Genomic DNA, 22935 nt, shown 5'->3' with positions numbered 1-22935 from the left:
CCAAAAGGAAAGATTTATAAACTATAAAGAGTTTTACCTCATGCAAAATTGTCGTTTCTTTAATAAGACATTAACTATTTTTTTCTGAAGCCCTCCCAAGTACCTACAAATTCAAAATGTGGCCCTGCAAAGGGTTTGAGTTTGAGACCACTGACCTAGATCAATGCAGTGATATGTCTTCTTAGAAAGCAGAATGTGAAAATGTACATTTCAAAATGCATTCAAATAATAGTTTTTCTTGCTGACCCCATACTCTACACTTTTAAACATGAAAGATTAATAACAGAAATGTTCAAAAAATAAGGGTCCCTTTAACAAAGCCATGGTAGCAATTCTCCCTTGGCAAGTGCAACGAAGCTCATAGCAATTGAATGGGCTTTGGCGCTTTTGCCATGGGAGAATTGCTTCCGTGGCTGAGTAAAAGGAGCCCGAATGAGAAACCAAGTCACGATTGATAGTCTTCAAACACACTTGGGTTCCAAAAGTCTACCTTTAAAGTCCATAATGACTCAAGAGCTGACATGCCCAGTCCCCTGAGCTGATTCAGATACTCCCAAATGAAGAATGGAGTGCTTTCTGTTAAAAGTGACTGTGAAGAAAAGATCTAAACACAACTTGCTGCTAGACAAGCCTAGTTATTGAAAGATTCAGGCTGGGGAAAGCTATAAGAAGATTTCAGAGTGCTTGAATATCTCTTGGGCCTCTGTCAAGTTTCCAAGTAGAAAGAGTTTGGATGGACCATTTGGTCTTATCTGCTGATACATTTCTATCTGATGTAATGATGGCTGGGAGGGATCCCATATCTATTTTACAAATTCCTTCCACAACTCTTGTTAGCAACAGTAAATAGCATCTGCTTTAATTTGAGAGTAGGCCTCAGCTCACCTTGAGAGCAGATTCACACAACTCAAAACAACTTTGAAGTTCTGCCATGTTGACATTTGAGCATAATGAACAAAATCGTCTGCTCTCCTTTCTGCAAGTAAAACCTATTACAGATGCATACAAAGGACTTTGCATGTACAGGGTGAGATCCTACCAAAGCATTTGTTCCAGTGGCTCGATCTCCAGCAGAGTCGAGGCATTTGTTTGCAGTTTCCTCTGCACTGTAGAGTTCTATAAACTCATAGCAGATATTATGAGAACTGCACTTAAGTGTTTTGTCACTTTACATATAAAGAAGTACAGGAAACATGTTTTCGGCTTTCCCTCTGACATCACTTCCTATGTGTGGCACCCAGAAGTGACGTCTGCAGGAGAGCCGACTGAGTCACGAAGAGCACGTTGACCACTAGAAGTATGGGGAAGGAAAGGGGGGACACACACATGGCGGGGAGGAATGGGAAGAGGTGGGGGGACACAGGAGGAGGGGTACCAGTGCCCCCACCAGCATGGTGCTTGGGGCAGACCGCCCCCCTCGTTCTCCCCTAACCGCCACTGGTTTGTCTTCTTGTCTGGCCTTAAGATCGATGGGGGGTCCCACACATTTGATATTCTTACCTCAGTTCTCAAAGATATTCATAATGACTAAATTACATTAAAACAATTTGAAAAATGCACATGGTATATAATACAGTGGTACGTTTTTCTTCCTGACACAACAACAGAAGAACAAAATCTACTGCAAACAAAGTCCAACACAAGGAAACAGCGATGGAGACAGACAAACTGGATGGCATAAATCAAGTTCCACTGCTTTTATTGTGGAAGCCAATAGATAACATTAAAAAGACTCTATATAATTTGTGTTTTGGCCCCTAAGGCCTGCATCAGGAGTCCAAATGCTATTCACATATCTATATTGTGTCAGAATTAAAAATAAATTCTTAATGACTGGAGATGTGGATTTGTGATAAATCTGAATGTTGACACATACACAGCAACCGCTCAGTTGTTAAGAATTTATTTTCAGCAATTGTTGGATATGTAGAAAGGTGGGGGATGATATGTATTTTTGTCATAAAATATAATTTGATAGAATGTAAGTACTGTTAAAATATGAAATGTATGTATAATATGTTGCACTCATTTTTTGTTTTAAAATGAATAAAGATATATATATATATATATATATATATATATATATATATATAAAGAATTTATTTTCCATTCTGACACAATATTGGTCAGAATTTATTTTCAGTTCTGACACAATATTGGTATGTGAATCCAGCATAGCATTTGGATTCCTGATGCAGGCCTTAGGGGCCGAAACATGAATCATGTTGAGTCTTTTTAATGTCATCTATTGGTTTCCACAGTAAAAGCAGTTGAACTTGATTCTTGCAATCCAGTTTGCCGGTCTCCATCGCTGTTTCCTTGTGTTACGTTTTCCTTCCTTCCATTCTCAGAAACTCAATAGTATGATAGCAAATGGGTAGGTAGGTGGCAAGCAGAAGACTCTTATGCGGTGGTTCTCAGACCTGCCTAGGAGACCACCAGCAACTCAGGTTTTTAAAATCTCTCTCGTGTATTCATTAGGGATAGTAGGCATGCAAATCTGTCTCATACATATTCATTATATCTTACTCAAAAAAGCTATATAGAAAATATTATGTACAAATCTTTGTACATAATCATTACACCATACTCTCTAAATAATTCTAATATCCACTTAACTCCATTATAAATACTTTTCTATAGAATTAGAGTCCCCTTGCTAATTATAGTGACTAGAATAAATGTTCACTTCTCACAGTTTTTCAAACCACAATCTTCTTCTTTGTATCTCCTTGAATTCGATTTTCTTGTTTGCTGTGAAATGGTCTGAGAGCTGGCTATCTTGTTTCCAAAATCCACTAACTTGTAATTATCCAGCTCAACACAAGACTGTGTTTCACCATCTAGGCGTTATCAGGAGCTGAGATCAAAAGGAGACTCTAAATACTCTCAAATACCTATACATACACATTACAATTAATCATCTTTTTTTTTTTAAAAAAAAACAAACAGCTTTCTATATAGTTAAACAATGACCAATGTTTTATCATAAGTGTCACCTAAATGCATCATATAGATACTAATTGATTATAAGTGCTTGGTTGATTATCATTATTTGTATATAAATTGTATTGCACTTTTTGTTGGCATTAAAAACTAAATAAAGTAAAAAACAAAAAACAAACAAACAGATGCCAAAGGAAGGATACAGATCACCATACTCTGTCACACTGTTCCTCTTATTCATTGCTCTGGCAACTATGTGTCTGGTGCTAACTGAAACCTACTGACCTTTACAGTGAAGATGTTACTTGAAAGCTCCTGAATTTAATTAACTGAATTGACCTCTTGCCCAGATCAGATGGAATACCATTCAGCTTCTCTATTTAAGCCTGCTGGTTCAGTAGTTCCCCCTTGGTATATTAATTGTTCCTTTGTAACAGGCTTTCAGATATATTACCACCATGAGTTAAATTAACCTGAATTAATATTACAAATTTCAAGACATCAATTCCCTGATTTAACTACCTACAATGGGAATACCAAGGGAGCCTCACAATTTCCTACCCATACATTGCTCAGGTGTTGTGCAATATATAATTTAACCTTACTTTTAGACTGCCCAATATACCATTTACCACAAGGACATTGAATTCCATAAATGACTTGGCTTGATTCATAATCAGAATAGGTTCTAATAAGAAACGGTTTACCACTATTAGGAATAATCACCTTTTTTTTTTTTTTCTCTATCATTGCATATTTGTAATAAACACAATGATTACAACAATAATGTCCCCATAGCTCACTTGATGTCACTTCTTCTATCTGATGATTTAATAAGACCTCAGACAAGTTTCGATAATGTGTATAGGCAAATCTAGGCTTATCTTGCAATTCAGGAAGTAAATTCAAAACATACCAATGTCGGTGCACAGCAAACAAGAAAATTGAATTCAAGGAGATACAAAGAAGATTGTGGTTTGAAATACTGTGAGAACTGAACATTTCACAGAACATTTATTTTAGTGACTATAATTAGCAAGGGGACTTTAATTCTATAGAAAAGTATTTATATAATGGAGTTAAGTGGATATAAGAATTATCATAGAGTATAGTGCAATTATTATGTACAAAGATTTGTTAAATAAAATATAATATTTTCTATACAGCTTTTTTGAGTAAGATATAGTAATATAGTATATATATATATATATATATATAAGTTGATTTGAATTGATTTTCTCACTTGTTTGTTGTATCGATACATATTCATTAGGGATTTCCTGAAGACCTGACTGGCCGAATGTGCCCTGGGCACTGGATTTAGAAGCACAGTTCTAGTGCATTGGTTCTTACCAAAATGCCTGGGGGCCAGTGTAGCCCCCTGACACTTCCCCCATACACTTTCTCCCCTCACCTTGTCCTATGACTTGCTGGAATTGCATCCATAACAGTTTTATTTTTTGCCTGTGTCCTGCAGCTCTCTTGAGTTTGAACACATATTTCCCAAACTCCAACACAGAAATATGGATCATCTTGGAGAGAGAAGATGGTACCTCTGTTCACACAGATGTCTTCTACAGACCTCAAAGACAAATGGAAAATCTGGACAAAGATCTGGTTATAGTTATCCAAAGACTGAAAATGAAAGAGGAGGTGCTGTTGCTGGGAAATTTCAATGTGCTGGACGTGGATTGGAATGTTCTGTCTGCAGAATCAGAAAAAAGTGCTCTGATCAGACATACGTGGCAGAACCTATGAAAGCTGAGGTGATGCTGGGTCTCGTGCTCACAAATGGGGACATTGTATCCAATGTCTGGGGAGGCACTAGTGATCATCGCACTGTATGGTTGGCTTTGTATGAATTAAATTGGAGTGTTGACACACAAAACTCAGTCATAGTTTTAAAAAATGTTGACTTTAGTAAAATGAGAGAGTGCCTTAAGAAAGAACTGGCAGGATGTGAAGATAAGAGATGTGGACAGGCTGAAAGGCACTATAAAAAATGAGAACAGATCTTTCTGGAAGGAAAGTAAACTAAAAGCAAGAGGAAAACGAAATGGATGGTTCACCAAACAAGTGTCTCAAGGAAAAAAAAAAGTAAAAGAGGTATTTTACAGAAGAATGCAACCCCCCCCCCCCAAAAAAAAAAAAAAAACCCAAACCAAACAACCTACAAAACTCAAAAAAGAAGAGAGAAAAATACGCTGGCAAAGTGCAAGTGCAAAAATGGCTGGAGACATAGGTGCTCTTTTACTAAAGTTTATCCTAAATGCTGCCATCCTATTATATACTAATGGGCCACATGGCAATTAGCGCAGGCTAAACTCTAGTAAAAGGGCCCCATGGCAAGGTGACAAGATTTTTTTCAGGTACATTGGGGAAATGAGGAATGTTAGAAATTAAATTGAGACTGAAAGCTGACGAGAACCAATATGTGGAAAAAGAAAGAGAGAAATGAAGGTAGATAAACATAACAAAGTTTTATTTATATATCGTGTAAGCCTTTCAGTTCTATGTAGCTTACAAAAGAAGCAAAACTGAACAAAGTCAGCGAGCTACAACATGACTTGGTAAGAAGATTAGCCGAGGAAGTACAAAGGTGGTTGGCAGCATATATTTACAAAGAGGTAGAGATGTCTAGAGACATAGAGCTGCCTCATGACTCGGCAACAGCAGTAAATGTTTATAGGGGTTGGCAACTGAGATTAATATGAGGGTAGAGCTGATCAGTGTCACTGAGCCAAGTCATAATTGGCAAGCAAGGTTAGCAGTTGAGGTCCGACAGTAACTAAGAAGGATGGCTAAATTTTGAGAATAGATATGTTTTTAGGAGCTTTCTAAAGTAATATTTATTTATAGCATTTATATACCACTTATAGTCTAAGTGGTTTACATTCAAGTACTCAAGCATTTTCCCTCTCTGTCCTGGCAGGCTCACACTCTCTAACGAACCTGGGGCAATGGGGGATTAAGTGACTTGCCCAAATATGTATGCAGGTAGACGAGAGAACCATCAAATTCAACAAAAAATACCTCTCTTGTTTGATAAATAATTCACAAAATCATATGCTGGATCCAAGCATAGGCGATTCACGAGAATTCATGGGAGCCAGTCAAAGAAGCCTCTGAGCACCGAGCAGAAACGCCAAAGTGTGTTCTTGCTGGTTGCCGCTCAGCGGCAGGAAAAACCAGCCGCTGCCGACCAGGAGGAGATAGGGATGGGGCAGGGTGGGGCGCCTTGGAGACCTATGAAGGAGATATACTGAATTGTGGGGTGATTGGGATGAGAGAGTGAGATATCATGGTCCCAGGATGGGGGTGGGAAAAAGGGAAGAGAAAGGGGAGGTACAGGGAGACAGTGAAAAGATGCTAGGTATGGCAGGAGAAGGGTTAGGGACATAGTGGGCCAACACTGGATTGGGGTGGGGGAATAGGGACACAGGGAAGCAATGCTGATCACAGGAGGTGATAGGGATAAAGAGGGAAATGCAGGACAGGTCAAGGCAAAGATACAGAGGGGAAACTGATGAATATAACAGCTGGATCAGGACACTTTGAGGGCAGATGCTGAAACTGGAGGAAAGAAAGGGACAGATACACAGGACGCATAAGGATGTAGGAGGCAGCCATTCATAGCTGCTGCCACAGGAAATGATTTTCATAGATCTGGGTAGATGGAAGGGAGGGGGGCTGGGTGCAGAGTCTGACGGGGGAGGGAGGGAAGGAAGGGGCTGGGTGAAGAGCCTGATAGGGGTTGGGAGGGAAGGGGTCTGGGTGCAGTCTGACAGGGGAGGGAGGGAAGGAGGGAAGGAAGGGGGCTGGGTGAAGAGCCTGACAGAGATTGGGAGGGAAGGGGGCTGGGTGCAGAGTCTGACAGGGGTTGGGAGGGAAGGGGGCTGGGTGTAGAGTCTGACAGGGGATGGAGGAAAGGAAAGGAAGGAAGGGGGCTGGGTGAAGATCCTGTCAGGGGGGGAGTGAAGTAAGGGGGCTTGATGCAAAGTCTGACAGAGGGGGGGAGGGAAAAGGACTGGGTGCAGAGCCTCGCAGGGAGAGGCTGGATGCAGGGGATAGGGAGTTGGGAAGGCAGTGTTGAGGAATTTCTGAAATTTACAGTTGCAATAAGGTGTCACAGAAAATTTGAGTTTGTGAATGGATTAAAACAAGGTATCTATTAAAAAATTTGGGAACTCAGATGAGAGATCTATAGTGAAAAAATCTGAGGCATTGTAATTACAGATTGAAAAGTTTAAATTGCTGATTCTACATTTTAGTTGTGCTAAGGATGGTCAGGGTGACCTGTGACTTTTAAGACATAAGTAAATTTATATTCTCCCCTCCTCATGCCCATCTATCCACTTCATTTCCCCTCCTCCCTCTCATTGTCCATTACCTCTTTCTCTCTTACATCCTGGGTCCAACATTTCTCTCATCCCCCATCCCATGCAGCATCTCTCCTTCCTCCCCTCCCCTCCCCCTGTGCCCCTCTTGCAGCATCTCTCTCTCCCTTTCAAGACCATGTCCAAAATTTCTCCTTTTTTGTCCCTCCTGTGCAGCATGTCTTGTCCCTCCAAGACGTCCAATATTTCTCCCGCCTTCCTACAAACATATCCAACATTTCTCCTTCTCATTCGTGCAGTAGCTCTCCCTACCACAAAAATTTCCAACATTACTCCACTGTGCATCTCTCCTACCCAATTCCCCCCCTTGTCTACTTCTCCCTCTCTCTTCCCCTACCCCCATTCAGCATTTCTCCCTTCCTCCCTTCCCTCTGTCTGGTCCAAAGGAAGCAAGCTAGGCTCTGCAAGGGAGGCTCCTATGGTCCTGCAGCTCCCTCTCTCGCTTAGCAGCAGCAACCATTGCTACACACTGCCTGCGCCTGACTCCAGAAGCTTTCTTTCTGTCACATTCCACCCAGGGTGAATAGGAAGTTGCATCAGAGAGGGGTGGGATGCGGAAATAAAAGGCTTCTAGATCAGCCACAAGCAGCCTATCAGAATCACTGCCGGTGCTAAGGCAGAAAAAAAGGGAGCGCAATGGCCTAAGCGTTAATGTCGTGGCTCCAGTCAGTGCATGAGTGGCACTAGCAATGGCACCCTGCTGTCATATTGAGGGCCGCTACGTACCCCTTGAACATAGCACCTGTTGGGAACCTCTGCAGTAGATGACATGATGTCATCAGAGCAGCACATTGAGCCTGAGGCATGTGCCTACCCTTTAATCCAACCCTGCCCGTATATAATATGTAAACCACTTTGATTGTAACCACAGAAAGGTAGCATATCAAGTTCTTTTCTCCTTTTAGTTTGCACAATATAGGAGGACATGCATTTCTTTCTATTTCTGTGGTGTTGCATAATATGCAGAATATGGTATCTTTGGTTTCAGTTTTTTTCTGTATGTTTTATGTGATCCTATATTTTGTATCAGGTGCGAGTCATGTTCTGCATCTGAGGTGAAGGATTCTGCTAGCATGTAGGGTCTGTAGAAATCTAACCATCCAGCTTGTTCCTGTTTTTCAGTAGCAGGTATGCTGGTACTCTAGGTCCCAGTGTAATATGTATAGCACTGTCTTTTCATAGATGGGTTAGGGCCATTATGGTTTGGTAAATTTCCTATATAGGTTTTGGTGTCTTTTTCCAGGGTTTCAAGAAACAAAAAATGGAAGACCCAATGTTCCACAGTGAAAATAACCCAAATGATAAAAACAAAAGACTGTGGGTGATGATTATTTCTTCTTCCCAAAAAACACAAATAAAAGCAGATATAATAGTCCACATGTGTAGTCCTACATGTGAACTATTATATCTGTATTTATTTGTGGGGTTTTTGGAAGAATAAATACATAAATCATCTTTTTAGAACATCATCATCCACAGTCTTTTGTTTTTATCGTTTATTTTTTCCAGGGTTTTGCATTATTTAGCATAATGTCTGGCCTGTTTGAAAATTTAAAATGCTCAGAGCTTATCTCCACTTCTGGAATACCACCGCACAAACCAAAACCCTGAGGTGGTAATCATAATCTGAATATTGAAGTTGTAAGGGAGAAAGGTTTATTGTTGGAGAATATGGAGTTTGTGATACAGAACTGGAGCTTCAGGGTTTATTGAAATTCTGACCAGCCCAATAGAGGAGCCAAACTCTATGGTCACACAGAAGAATTTGTGGAAGGATATTATGAGGGAGGCGTAGCCTAGTGGTTAAAGCTGCTGCCTCGGTATCCTGAGATTGCAGTTTGATCTGGGCAGGTCACTTAATTCTCTATTGCCTCAGGTACCACATATTGTGAGCCTGCTGGGGCAAATAGGGAAAATATTTAAGAGCACCTCATTACTATTCAATGCATTGTAAACCACTTCGGGTTAATTTCTTTGTGAAAAGGTGGTTAAAAAACTAATGGCAGTTTTACTAGGTAGTTAAAACTGGCTGGATGGGGCAGGAATTTTCTTTTATACTCAGAAGACATTGATGTTCTATTGCTAATTTCAAAATGGAAGGAAACTTAATTGTATTGCAGTATAGAAATAAATTTTTAAGTGCAAGAAATATCACTTTGACTTGCCACCCCAAATATTTCTGCCTAGAGGCTGAGTTACTGACCACCTATGGTTTCACTATACATAAGAAAGACAGGAATGACTGGTTTATCCTGCCTTTGATGATCAGGAGTCAGCTAATAATCCTAGAACTATTCTTATATAGGGTTGCCTCTAGTTCTAAGTCAACAAAAACAGGTTGAACCACTCTGATTTGCTCCATTGCACTGGCAAACCTGTATTTATAATTGTTCAAAGAAAAGCAAGACTGTATTTCAATATATGTGATGGAGTAAATCAGAACTGACTGAGCCTGTTTGTAACAACCCAGAGCCATTTGACAAACATGCTTCAGAACATATCTTAGCTATACCAAATTCAAGCCTCGTCTACAGCAGTCCGTGGATCGGTGCCGGACCACAGGGCCGGCACCTCTATCGGGCCCAAGACAGTGTTCTGCAGCCATCGGTCCACAGTGCAATCAACACAGCGTCTTCGGGCCAGCTCTCTGAGTGCTGCAATGCACAAAGCCGTGAGAAAAAGCTCCTACGCGCGTCCTGCGCCTGAGCCAGAAGCCTTCTCTCTGACATTGCAACATCAGAGGGAAGGCTTCCAGATGAGGTGCGGGATGCGCGCGAGGAGCCGCTGCCCACAGCTTTGTGCAATGCAGCACTCAGGGAGCCGGCCCGAAGATGCCGCATTGATCACACCGTGGACCGGCCTGAAGATAACACCGGGGACAGGCCAGAAGGCAAGGACGGAGAGAGACAACAACGGTAGGGGGAATGCTTTTATTTTTTTTATTTAGTGATTGATTTACATCTGCTGTCTGTTCAGGAAGAAATGCATTTGTTTCTTTTCCTCTGGGGTTCTACTGCTTGCAAAGTCTTGCATCTTAGGGTTTGTTTGTAAATATTAGCACTATTAGTTTTTGGTCCTGTATTTGCATAGACATCATATACCTTGATTTCCAAAAAGCCTTTGACAAGGTGCCTCACGAACGTCTACTCCGGAAACTGAAGAACCATGGAGTGGACGGAGACGTACATAGATGGATCAGAAACTGGTTGGCGGGTAGGAAACAGAGGGTAGGGGTGAAGGGCCACTACTCGGACTGGATGGGGGTCACGAGTGGTGTTCCGCAGGGCTCAGTGCTCGGGCCGCTGCTATTTAATATATTCATAAATGATCTAGAAACAGGCACGAAGTGTGAGATAATAAAATTTGCGGACGATACAAAACTATTTAGTGGAGCTGGGACTAAAGAGGAATGCGAAGAATTGCAAAGGGACTTGAACAAATTGGGGGAATGGGCGGCGAGATGGCAGATGAAGTTCAACGTTGAGAAATGTAAAGTATTGCATGTTGGAAACAGAAACCCGAGGTACAACTATACGATGGGAGGGATATTATTGAATGAGAGCAACCAAGAAAGGGACTTGGGGGTAATGGTGGACATGACAATGAAGCCGACGGCACAGTGCGCAACAGCCGCTAAGAAAGCAAATAGAATGCTAGGCATAATCAAGAAGGGTATTACAACAAGGACAAAAGAAGTTATCCTGCCATTGTATCGGGCGATGGTGCGCCCGCATCTGGAATACTGCGTCCAATATTGGTCTCCGTACCTTAGGAAGGATATGGCGTTACTCGAGAGGGTTCAGAGGAGAGCGACACGCTTGATAAAAGGGATGGAAAACCTCTCATACGCTGAGAGATTGGAGAAACTGGGTCTCTTTTCCCTGGAGAAGAGGAGACTTAGAGGGGATATGATAGAGACTTATAAGATCATGAAGGGCATAGAGAGAGTAGAGAAGGACAGATTCTTCAAACTTTCGAAAAATAAAAGAACAAGAGGACACTTGGAAAAGTTGAAAGGGGACAGATTTAAAACGAATGCTAGGAAGTTCTTCTTTACCCAACGAGTGGTGGACACCTGGAATGCACTTCCAGAGGGAGTAATAGGGCAGAGTACAGTACAGGGGTTTAAGAAAGGATTGGACAATTTCCTGCTGGAAAAGGGGATAGAGGGGTATAAATAGAGGATTACTGCACAGGTCCTGGACCTGTTGGGCCGCCGCGTGAGCGGACTGCTGGGCATGATGGACCTCAGGTCTGACCCAGCAGAGGCATTGCTTATGTTCTTATGTTCTTATGTCATCAGCGTAAGCAAAGGCAGTAAAACCGATAGATTGGCAGATATTTAAAAAGGGAGACAAAAAAAGAGGTGAAAGAATGGAACCTTGTGGAATTCCATATGAAGATGAGAAGGGTTTAGAATGTTCGTTATTAAAGTAGACTGTTGAAGAGCGATTAGAAAGAAAAGATTCGAACCATTTCAGAACTTGATCACTGATGCCAAATGATTCAAGTTGTTCTAATAAAAGAACATGGTCGATAGTGTCAAAGGCCGCTGACAAGTCAAGTGAAAATAGAACACCTGATTTATGATGGTCTAAAAAGTAATGGATGTTGTTAATCATTTCGATCAGTGATAGTTCAGTATTGTGAAATTTCCGGAAGCCAGTTTGGTTCGGATGAAGAACGTTCGAAACCTCTATAAAATCAGAAAGTTGGTTAAGTCGGTAATTTTAGCGAGGAAAGGAATATTAGCTATGGGTCGATAATTGGAAATTTCTTCTGGGCTGATTTTATGGTCTTTTGCTATGGGTGTGATGGTTGTTGTTTTCCAGGAGAGTGGGACGTAAGCAGTGGTTAAGCTTTTATGAACCAGTGAAAGAAAAAATGGACCAAAACAGGAGAAAAATTTCTTCAGATAAATTGGTGAAATAATCTCTGATCTTACTCCTCTAGGATTGGTTTTCTGAATAGAGAGATGGATATCTTTTATAGTGGGTATATTAAATTTTCTGCATTTGGAAGTTGAGATAGATTTCGCTGTGTAATCGTTTTCGATGATGTTATTTGAATTTAGTAGAAAGTTGCTTCGAATATTTCTTATTTTTGAGCAGAAATAATTTGCGAGATCTTGGGAAGAGGGGTTGCAGTTTTGTTTAGTATGATCTCTGTGAGTTAAAGGTGTGATAGATTTTAGAATAGAATACAGAATTGACGGATTTTTTGCTATTTAGATTTTTTTTTCATAGTAGTTAGATTTAGCTTGATTAATTTTTGTTTTATAAAAAGCTGCTTGTTCTTTGTAGTTTTGGAAATTTTGAAGTGATTTATTGTGTCTCCATTTTCTTTCTAAGGATCTAAGTTGTTTTTTTATAAGTGAAAGTTCGTCTGTGTACCAAGGGTTAGAAATTTTGCGAACTGGAATTGTTTTTGAGATTAATGGAATTTTTTTATCTATTGTAGGGAGGCGTTCCAAGCGGTTAAATCTTCTTCTAAAGAAGTAGAGTTTGGAATGGTGATGGAAGGATTGAAAAAGGGAGTAATATCTGATAGTTCTAATTTAGAAAAATCATGGAATTGAATTTTTTTGGGTTTAAAATTTACAGGATTAATTACAGATTTTTGGAAGAGGAGATTAAAAGAAATGAAGTAATGGTCGGTCCAGGGGACAATGGAAATTGTTGGATCTGAACAGGATAGGACTTCAGATTCAGTGTAGAGAACCATGTCAAGTGTGTGATTTGCTTTATGAGTAGGAGCATTAATTAGTGTCTGAAGATTTAATGTACTGAAAAAATTGGATAGTTCAATTGTAAAGGTGTTAGAGCTATCATCAAAGTGTATGTTAAAGTCACCCAAAATAATGGGGTAAGCTGAAGTGGAGCAGAACTCAAAGATTAAGTTTTGAAGAGAGAACAGGGTATTGTTACCTATAGGAGGTGGGGTGTTAAGTAATAAAAGATCAGTAGTTGGATTGGAGTTAATTTTAACTTGAAGATATTCGACATTGACAGTGCCTGTAGAAGTGTCTGCAATAGTGATTAATTTAGTTTGAAAAATGATTGCTAGACCGCCGCCTTTTCTCTTGTGACGGTGATTCCAACAGAAATCGTAATTAGGTGGACAACAGTAGGATAAATAGGCTTCCTCCCCTTCGGTAAGCCAGGTTTCAACTAAACAAAGGACGTGTAGATCTAGGTTGATAATGGCGTCTTTTACAAGGTGATATTTACTTTTGATTGCCCTAACGTTAATAAGTCCAATTTTTAAGCTGGTGGAATTGGAGTTATGTTTTCCTGGTTTAGAGGAAATGGTATTTAAAAGTGTACTAGTAGGACCTGGTGATGGACAGACGGTGCTACAGCTACTAGCCATAAGGGAAGCTGTGGACCCTGATTTCTGTGCCTCATCCTTCTTCCTTTGTCTGTGTTGTTCTCCTCCTGTTCACCAGAGGCAGAGCTGGGATCCCCTCCCCCAATCCCAGGGCCATCCCCACAGAACTGTAGGGAGTGTGTGGGCTGCTGCACGTCCAGTTAACGCAGCTACTTCTTTCCCCTGAAACAGCCTGAGAGCAAAATGTGACCATTTCAGGTTTGGCGTATTTAATAAAGTGCAGTTTCCTTGATATCATTGGTCTACTCTGTGCAGGGCAAGATTAATTTGTCGAGGGCCTCTAGGCACACAAGTCAGTGGGTTGAGCATTTCTATAAATCTGTTTTTTTCTCTAGTTTTGCTCTACCCTCAGAAACTTTGCTAGCTTGTTTCTTCATAGATTTCATCTTTGCTTTAATCCTAACATGGCTGTTTACAAAAGGACCACTGAATTTTGGATTTGTTTTGTACCGCTGAGCATGTAATCCAGTCGTTAGATCCTTGACCGTTTCATCGGTGCTGTAATTTCATCTGTCTTGATTTCTCAGATACAACCCATATCTAATGAGATCCCTGACAGTTGATACTTAGAGAATGACATGGGGACAAATTTTCCTTATCTCCACGAGTTCTCTCTATCCCCAGCTCATCCCTGCAAGCTCTGTCCTCATTTGCACAAGCCTCGAATCATAAGTATTCAAGGCTTGTACAGTTAAAGCAGAACTTGCAGGACAGGGACAGGGAAAGGGACAGAACTCATGGGGACAGGATGGGGATGTTGAGATCCTGTGGGTACAGAAACAAATTTGTTCTAGTGTCATTGGACTCATTTACATCATTTGATGAGATTAGGCAGAGAATAGCCTTTAGCTGAGCTACCAGACTTGCAGTCTTGTTTTTCTTTTGGGTATTTACAATATTAAATTATCAGTATGACGACACTGTGTTGAAAACCTGTAAATGAGAAAATAAAACTGAAATGGGTAAATACGATAAATTGATAATTGAGGAATGAAAGGCATTAATAGGCAATGCAAACATAAACATATAAACATATTTCAGCAATTTATGTATTTTTACATAATTTCCTAATAATTTCAGGTAGGTAAATAACATACTACAATTTCAGGTAGAAAATCAAAAACTAGCTTTAAATTTTGTGTAATATGTCACTAATGATGACATATCCAAAATTGATGTCTTTACCTCAGCCTACTATTCTGTTTCTTATAGCAAAATATGGCAAATATAATAAATACTGTTCAAAAATAACGCTGTAGACGAGTGTTCTTCAACCTTTTGACATCTATGGACCGGCGGAAATAAAATAATTATTTTGCGGACCGGCAGTTGACTGGCCTAAGTCGTGCCCATCTCCACCCAATCTACGCCCCAGACCCCACCCCCATAATAATACTAATTGTAACACCATTTTTCCATTCATTTTTCATATATACATACACACACATATATAATCGTATTAACAACACAAAATTAAAATACACAAAGCACACTGTATGCTTTTCAGCATTCATTCCTACCAGAAAACATAAGAACATAAGAACATAAGCAATGCCTCTGCTGGGTCAGACCTGAGGTCCATCATGCCCAGCAGTCCGCTCACGCGGCGGCCCAACAGGTCCAGGACCTGTGCAGTAATCCTCTATTTATACCCCTCTATCCCCTTTTCCAGCAGGAAATTGTCCAATCCTTTCTTAAACCCCTGTACTGTACTCTGCCCTATTACTCCCTCTGGAAGTGCATTCCAGGTGTCCACCACTCGTTGGGTAAAGAAGAACTTCCTAGCATTCGTTTTAAATCTGTCCCCTTTCAACTTTTCCAAGTGTCCTCTTGTTCTTTTATTTTTCGAAAGTTTGAAGAATCTGTCCTTCTCTACTCTCTCTATGCCCTTCATGATCTTATAAGTCTCTATCATATCCCCTCTAAGTCTCCTCTTCTCCAGGGAAAAGAGACCCAGTTTCTCCAATCTCTCAGCGTATGAGAGGTTTTCCATCCCTTTTATCAAGCGTGTCGCTCTCCTCTGAACCCTCTCGAGTAACGCCATATCCTTCCTAAGGTACGGAGACCAATATTGGACGCAGTATTCCAGATGCGGGCGCACCATCGCCCGATACAATGGCAGGATAACTTCTTTTGTCCTTGTTGTAATACCCTTCTTGATTATGCCTAGCATTCTATTTGCTTTCTTAGCGGCTGTTGCGCACTGTGCCGTCGGCTTCATTGTCATGTCCACCATTACCCCCAAGTCCCTTTCTTGGTTGCTCTCATTCAATAATATCCCTCCCATCGTATAGTTGTACCTCGGGTTTCTGTTTCCAACATGCAATACTTTACATTTCTCAACGTTGAACTTCATCTGCCATCTCGCCGCCCATTCCCCCAATTTGTTCAAGTCCCTTTGCAATTCTTCGCATTCCTCTTTAGTCCCAGCTCCACTAAATAGTTTTGTATCGTCCGCAAATTTTATTATCTCACACTTCGTGCCTGTTTCTAGATCATTTATGAATATATTAAATAGCAGCGGCCCGAGCACTGAGCCCTGCGGAACACCACTCGTGACCCCCATCCAGTCCGAGTAGTGGCCCTTCACCCCTACCCTCTGTTTCCTACCCGCCAACCAGTTTCTGATCCATCTATTGCACCCCATTGATCCAGGAAACCCAGACGAAATACTGACAATCAATAATAAATTAAACTAAATAAAAAAAATGGCTTAACACCAACAAACTAGCCTTAAACATCAAAAAAACAAAATCTATGCTATTCTCTTGGAAAAAGGACATTTCATTGGACACTACCTTTGTCCTAGACAACATTCCCTTAGATTCTGTTTCATCGTTAAAAATCTTAGGTATTATCGTGGATGACAAGCTTTCATTTCATGAAAACATAGGGAATACAGTTAAATCATGTTTTTGTAAATTACGTATGATACGTTCTATATCCAAGTTCCTTACGCCTAAGTCCATCAACATATTGATTCACTCGTTGATCATTTCCAAAATCGATTACTGCAATTCCCTTTTTTTTTAACATACCACAAAAAGAAAAAAGGAGGTTACAAATTATCCAAAATACCGCAATCAAACTAATTTATAATGCAAAAAAATTTGACCACGTCACCCCTCTGCTGATAGACTCTCATTGGCTTCCTATTATCTATCGAATTTCGTTCAAAATATTACTGCTAGTTTTCAAATCTATGACCTATAATGAACCCCAGTTCATTACTAGAATGCTCATTCCATACAATGTTTCACGAACCCTCCGATCAGCTTCAAACAATCTATTAACAGTTCCATCCCTGAAAATAATTGGAACCAGAAGACAAGACATGTTTTCAATTATTGCCCCTCTTTTGTGGAACTCTATGCCCCAGTACATACGAGACATTTCTTTTAAAAGAACTTTAAAAACTTATCTTTTCAAGGATGCTTTTAATATATGACCCCCAGACTTAGAATTTTTTGTCCCTAGGCTTGACATCCTACAATTTTTTTTTTCTTCCCCTCCTTCAGTTATTTTCCCTTTAATGTATTTTTTCTTCTACAAACATATTGTAACTTTCCCCTCCAATCCTCACGACTCATGTATGTTAACCCAGTATGTTTTTATTTAAAGTCATTGTATTTGTCTTTCTATTTTATTTGAATTGTACATCGCTTAGATACTCAATAAGCGATTTATCAAGCACTAATAAAACTTGAACTTGAAACTATAGAGCAAGAAGTCCATTGTTAGGACAGAGCTGGACCAGTTCCTCTCCCAAGTAGAGGGGCACAAGTCTGATCAGGGGTGGTAGCTTACCTGAAGACAGGAATTGCAGGGGGGTCCAGCAGGCTCAAGTATTTCTCAGGATCAAGTAGCTGCTTTGTAGAGACAGAATAGAGTCAGATAATTTCTACATCTGCTATACCTGGATCATGAACTAAGTAATATTTATTTGAACGCACAAGTAGTCTAAACCAGTGGCTTACCTAACTTATGTGACACCCAGGGCCCATTATTTTTTGACACCCCCCTCCCATCTATATGAAAAATATGATTTTTAGTACCAAGCCACACGTCGTGCAACAAGCGTGTACCTAGGAAAAGGCTGCATCTTACATACTACAGTGAGCAGTAGAACATCAATACACCCATTGTAAAACTAAACAAGCCAGACTAGTACAGATCAATCCTACATAGTCAATCCTAACAGAAAACCATGTCTTTCGAACACACAGAACACAGAAAACACCTTTGCCTAGTATGGAATATGTAATCACAAACTAACCTCTCCCCCTTTTACAAAACTATAGTGTGGTTTTTAGCCACGGAGGTAGCAGCTCAGACGGACATAGAATTCTGAGCATCAGAGCTGTTCCCACCACGCCTGGCGCTAAAAATACTCTATGGTTTTGTAAAAGGGGGGATAAAATAGAAATATGTAGACAAAAGTTAAATTGAACCACCAAGAAGCTGGACTCTACATACAATGCAACACCACAGAAACAGAAACATGTCCCCTAATATTGTGCAAAATATAAAGATAGCAGATGTAAATTTGAAAAAAACAGAGAAATAGAAACATGATGCCAGATAAAGGCCAAAATGGCCTATCTAGTCTGCCCATATGCTGAACTGGAAAGTACGCAGGTGAGGCTGGTCTCGGTTAGGACACTGGTCTTTTTTGACCTGGGGGCCGCTGCGTGAGCGGACTGTTGGACGTAATGGACCACTAGTCTGACCCAGCAGTAGCAATTCTTATGTTCGTCCTCTCTCTAAGAGATCATCACTTTACAAATTAACAAATAACATCCCCCCCCCTTTTATGAAACTGCATTAGGATTTTTTTTAAATTGCAGGCCGCAGCGGCAAAAGCTTTAGCACTTAAAGAATTTCTATGAGCATCGGAGATAATATCGTCACAGCTGGTGATAAAAAAGCCTAATGTAGCTTCATAAAAGGGGGCCAAGGGGACGGGGAATAAAACAAAAATGTAAAATAAGATAATACCATTTTATTGGACTAATACATTTTTCAATTAGCTTTCAGAGGCCAGAACCTCTTTTCTCAGGTCAGTAAAGTATACTGCTGTTACAGCATCCTGTCCTGACCTGAGGAAGGGGGTTTTGGTCTCTGAATTAGTCAAAAATGTATTACAATTAGTTCAATAAAAGGATTGCCTTATTTTCATTTTCTATTTATAAATATTTATCAACACAGCTATAATACTACTTTATCCTAAAGCAAAAAAATAGAAAATTTTTTTCTACCTGTCTTCTGTGGTTTCTGTTTTCCTCATCTTCTTGTAACTCCCTTCCATCCATTGTCTGCTCTATCTGCACCTTCTATATGGCATCTTCTCTCCTTCTATGCCCCTTCCAGAACCTGTATGCCTCCTCCTTCCATCTCTCTATTTGCCCCCATTGGTCTGCCATCTTTCTTCTTCCCTTCTCTCCTCTCCTCCAATGGTCTGGCATCTCTCTCCTCTCCTTCCCTTCCCTCTCCCACACCCCCATGATCTGGCATTTCACTCTCTCCTCTCCTTTTCTTCCCTCATCTTCCTTCTCAATTTATTTTCTGAATCTGTTTAGATTAAGTTCTTACTACCCTGTCATCAGTTTCCCTTTTCACTGTCTACCTACAGCTTGCCACCTCTTTCCCTCACCCCCCTCAAGTATTTCACTAACTCAATCATCTTCCCCCATCATGTGCCCTCTTTTTATATATCCCCTCCTTCCATCATATGCCCTCTTTCTCTACCCCTTCCATCCAGCATCTTCTCCTTTCTCTGTCCACTTCCATCCAGTGTCTGCCCCTCTCTCCACTTCCTTCCTGTATCTGCTCCCCTCTTTCTCTCTTCTCCCCACTTCCATCCAGCATCTGCTCCCTTCTCTCTCCCATCCACACTTCCATCCAGCATAGGCTCCCTCCCTACCCTCCCCACTAACATTCAATATCTGCCTTTTCTCTCTCTCCATCCACCCCTCTTCCATCAGCATCTGTCCCTTGTCTCTCCCTTCCCCCCACTTTCATCAGCATCTGCCCCCTTTCTTTTCCTCCAATCCAATTCCATCCAGTATCCTTCCTGTGAAAATTAAAGAGTCATGGGATAGGTAGCAAAGTTCAGTTGTGGATTAGGAATTGTTTATCAGATAGAAAACAGAGGGTAGGGTTAAATGGTCATTTCTCAATGGAGGAGAGTAAACAGTGGAGTGCCGAAGGGTCTGTACTGGGACTAGTGCTATTTAACTTATTTATAAATGATCTGGAATTGGAACGATGAGTGAGGTGATTAAATTTGCAGATTACACTAAACTGTTCAAAGTTGTTAAAACACATACGGATTGTGAAAAATTGCAGGCAGACCTTAGGAAATTGGAAGACTAGGTGTCCAAGTGGCAGATGAAATTTAATGTGGACAAATGCAAAGTGATGCACAATGGGAAGAATAACCCGAATCACAGTTACCAGATGCTAGGGTCCACCTTGGGGGTTATCACCCAAACAAAGGATCTGGGTATCATCATAGACAATACGATGAAACCGTCCACTCAATGTGCAGCGGCGGCCATAAAAACAAATAGGATGCTAGGAATTATTTTAAAAGGGATGGTTAACAAAAGTAAGAATGTTATAATGCCCCTGTATCACTCCATGGTGAGACTTCATCTGGAGTACACTTCTTCCTCCATATCCACGGGGGTTAGGGGCAAACCCGGCCCACGAATATTTTTTTTCCCCAAATCTTTATTCATTTTATAAACCAACTCAAAGTGCAAAATATTATCAACAATTAACAATATAGACAGCACTTAATTCCATCAAATGATATAATAAGTATATGTCCCTCCCCCTCCCACCCCCCTTTCATACAGAATAAAAACAATCAAGAGCAATACAAATGATCAAGGTAAACAAATTACCATTCAAAAATAAATTAAGTACATATCCCCCCCCCCGCCCACCCTTCCTGGATGTGTATCATCAACGGGCAAAACTAACAATCAGTCTTTACAAAATTTTGTAATGGGTCCCAAATTGCTTTGAATTTCTTATTGTGTCCCAATTGTATTGCACTCATACGTTCAAATTTATAAATTTGGCATGAAGATTCCCACCAAAAACTATAGTTTAACCTGTCCCAATTTTTCAAAATAAGTTGTTTGGCAACTCCCGTCATGATGAGAAGTAGTCTATTGTTATGTGAAGTCACTGGACTCTTGGCCATCAATAATGTACCAAACAGCACTGTATCATATGTCAAAGCCAATGGAACTTCAAGTTCAAGTATTTATTTGACCCCCAAATGGATCACCAAAAATTAAGTATCAAGGGACAAAACAAGAGCAGATGATCTAGTGTCCCTATATCGAGATGACAGTGCCAGCATCTATTTGACTTTAAACTATCTAATTTTTGTAATCTAACAGGGGTCCAAAAACTTCTATGCAACAAAAAAACCCAAAACGTGTTTGTCTCATAGATGATGATGCTGTACATCTCATCCTCCAAGTCCAAATTCATGGCCATTGAGACACAGAAATCTGCTACTTTGTCTCAATGCTCCAAATGTCTCTAAGACTAGTTTTTGGTTTTTTATTCAAAAATTCAGATATTAATTTATACCACTTGGCTACCTGATGCCCCAGGAAATCTGTCTGGAAGCACTGAGTTTTTAAGTTTCGCCAATCAGGGAACCCCTTCTGAATGGCCTGCTTCAACTGCAACTACTTATATATTTGAGACTTTGCAATACCAAATGTTTGTTGTAGTCAGAAAAACTCAAGCAGCTTTCCATCTGATATCCCCTCATCCAGGGTGTGTATGCCCGCCTGCAGCCAGTACTTCCAGAGGATCTTAGACTCGCCAATTTGAATCTTGGAATTCAACCAAAAGGACTAACACGTGGATTGATGAATCAGAATAGGTATTAAATTATTAATAAATTTCAATGTCTGCCATGTAGATAATAAAATTATATTATCCTTATAAATCCTAGGTAACTTGATACTTAAAACATGATACAAATGCAGTGGAGACAGGAGTTGCCATTCTAAGTAGAGCCAATCAGGGAGCTCTGGAAGGATCCAATACATACCCTGCCGCATAATAAAAGCTTGATGGTGTCTGTAGAAATTTGGAAAATTTACCCCACCTGCCGCAATTAGTTTTTGCAAGGCTACTAAAACAATTCTGGCACATTTACCCAGCCAAATAAATTTAGTGAGAATGCCATTCAATTTCTTATAGAAGGACCCCTGAAAATAAACTGGCAACATACTCATTTGGTAGCAAACTACAGGCAAAATCATCATCTTAACAGTTAATATTCGGGCCAGCTCTGACCCACCCCCTGCTTCCCCCCAGCATCCCTTAAGCCTTACCTGGTGGTCTAGTGGGTTTTTGGGGCAGATCACTCATAGGAAATGGCTGCCGTGAGCTCCCGTTGTAGTCTCAAGATACTTGAATTTTGGAGATCCATTTGGAGTCAAGTGAATAAATATTGGAAAATCCAGTGGCATTGACGTATGATGCCATGCTATTTGGCACATTAATGATGGCTAAAAGCCCAATATCTTCCCATAATAATAAACTTCTCTTTATTATGATGGGAGTTACCATACAACTCATTTTGAAGAACTGGAAAAACTGGGACCAGTTAAATTATAATTTCTGGTGGGAGTCTTTATGCCACATTTTAAAAAATGGAACGTATGATTACTATACAGCAGGGACATTATAGAAAATTTAAAGAGGTTTGGGAGCCATTGACAAGATTCTGTAAGGAGTGATTTTTGATTTTGCCCTTTGAACATACATGTCCAGGGTGGGGAAATACTTTTAATTTGAGTGCAATTGTTGGATATGTAGAAAGGGGGGGGATGATATATGTATTTGTCATGAAATATAATTTGATAGAATTTAAGTGCTGTTAAAGTGTAAAATGTCTGTATAATATGTTGCACTTAATTTTGGTTTTAAAATGAATAGATATTAAAAAAAAGAAAAGAAAGACTAGGGGCACTCAATGAAGTTAAAGAGAAATACTTTTAAAACCAATAGTAAAAATTTTTTTCCCACTCAGCGAATAGTTAAGCTCTGGAAGAGGTTGTGGTAAGAGCAGATAGCGTTTGGACAATTTCCTGGAAGAAAAGTCCATAGTCTGTTATTGAGAAAGACATGGGGACAGCCACTGCTTGCTCTGAATCAGTAC

This window comes from Geotrypetes seraphini, chromosome 4 (assembly GCF_902459505.1).
Source record: "Geotrypetes seraphini chromosome 4, aGeoSer1.1, whole genome shotgun sequence".
Classification (NCBI taxonomy): domain Eukaryota; kingdom Metazoa; phylum Chordata; class Amphibia; order Gymnophiona; family Dermophiidae; genus Geotrypetes; species Geotrypetes seraphini.
The sequence above is the reverse complement of the archived record's forward strand: the minus strand, read 5'-3'. Positions refer to the sequence as shown.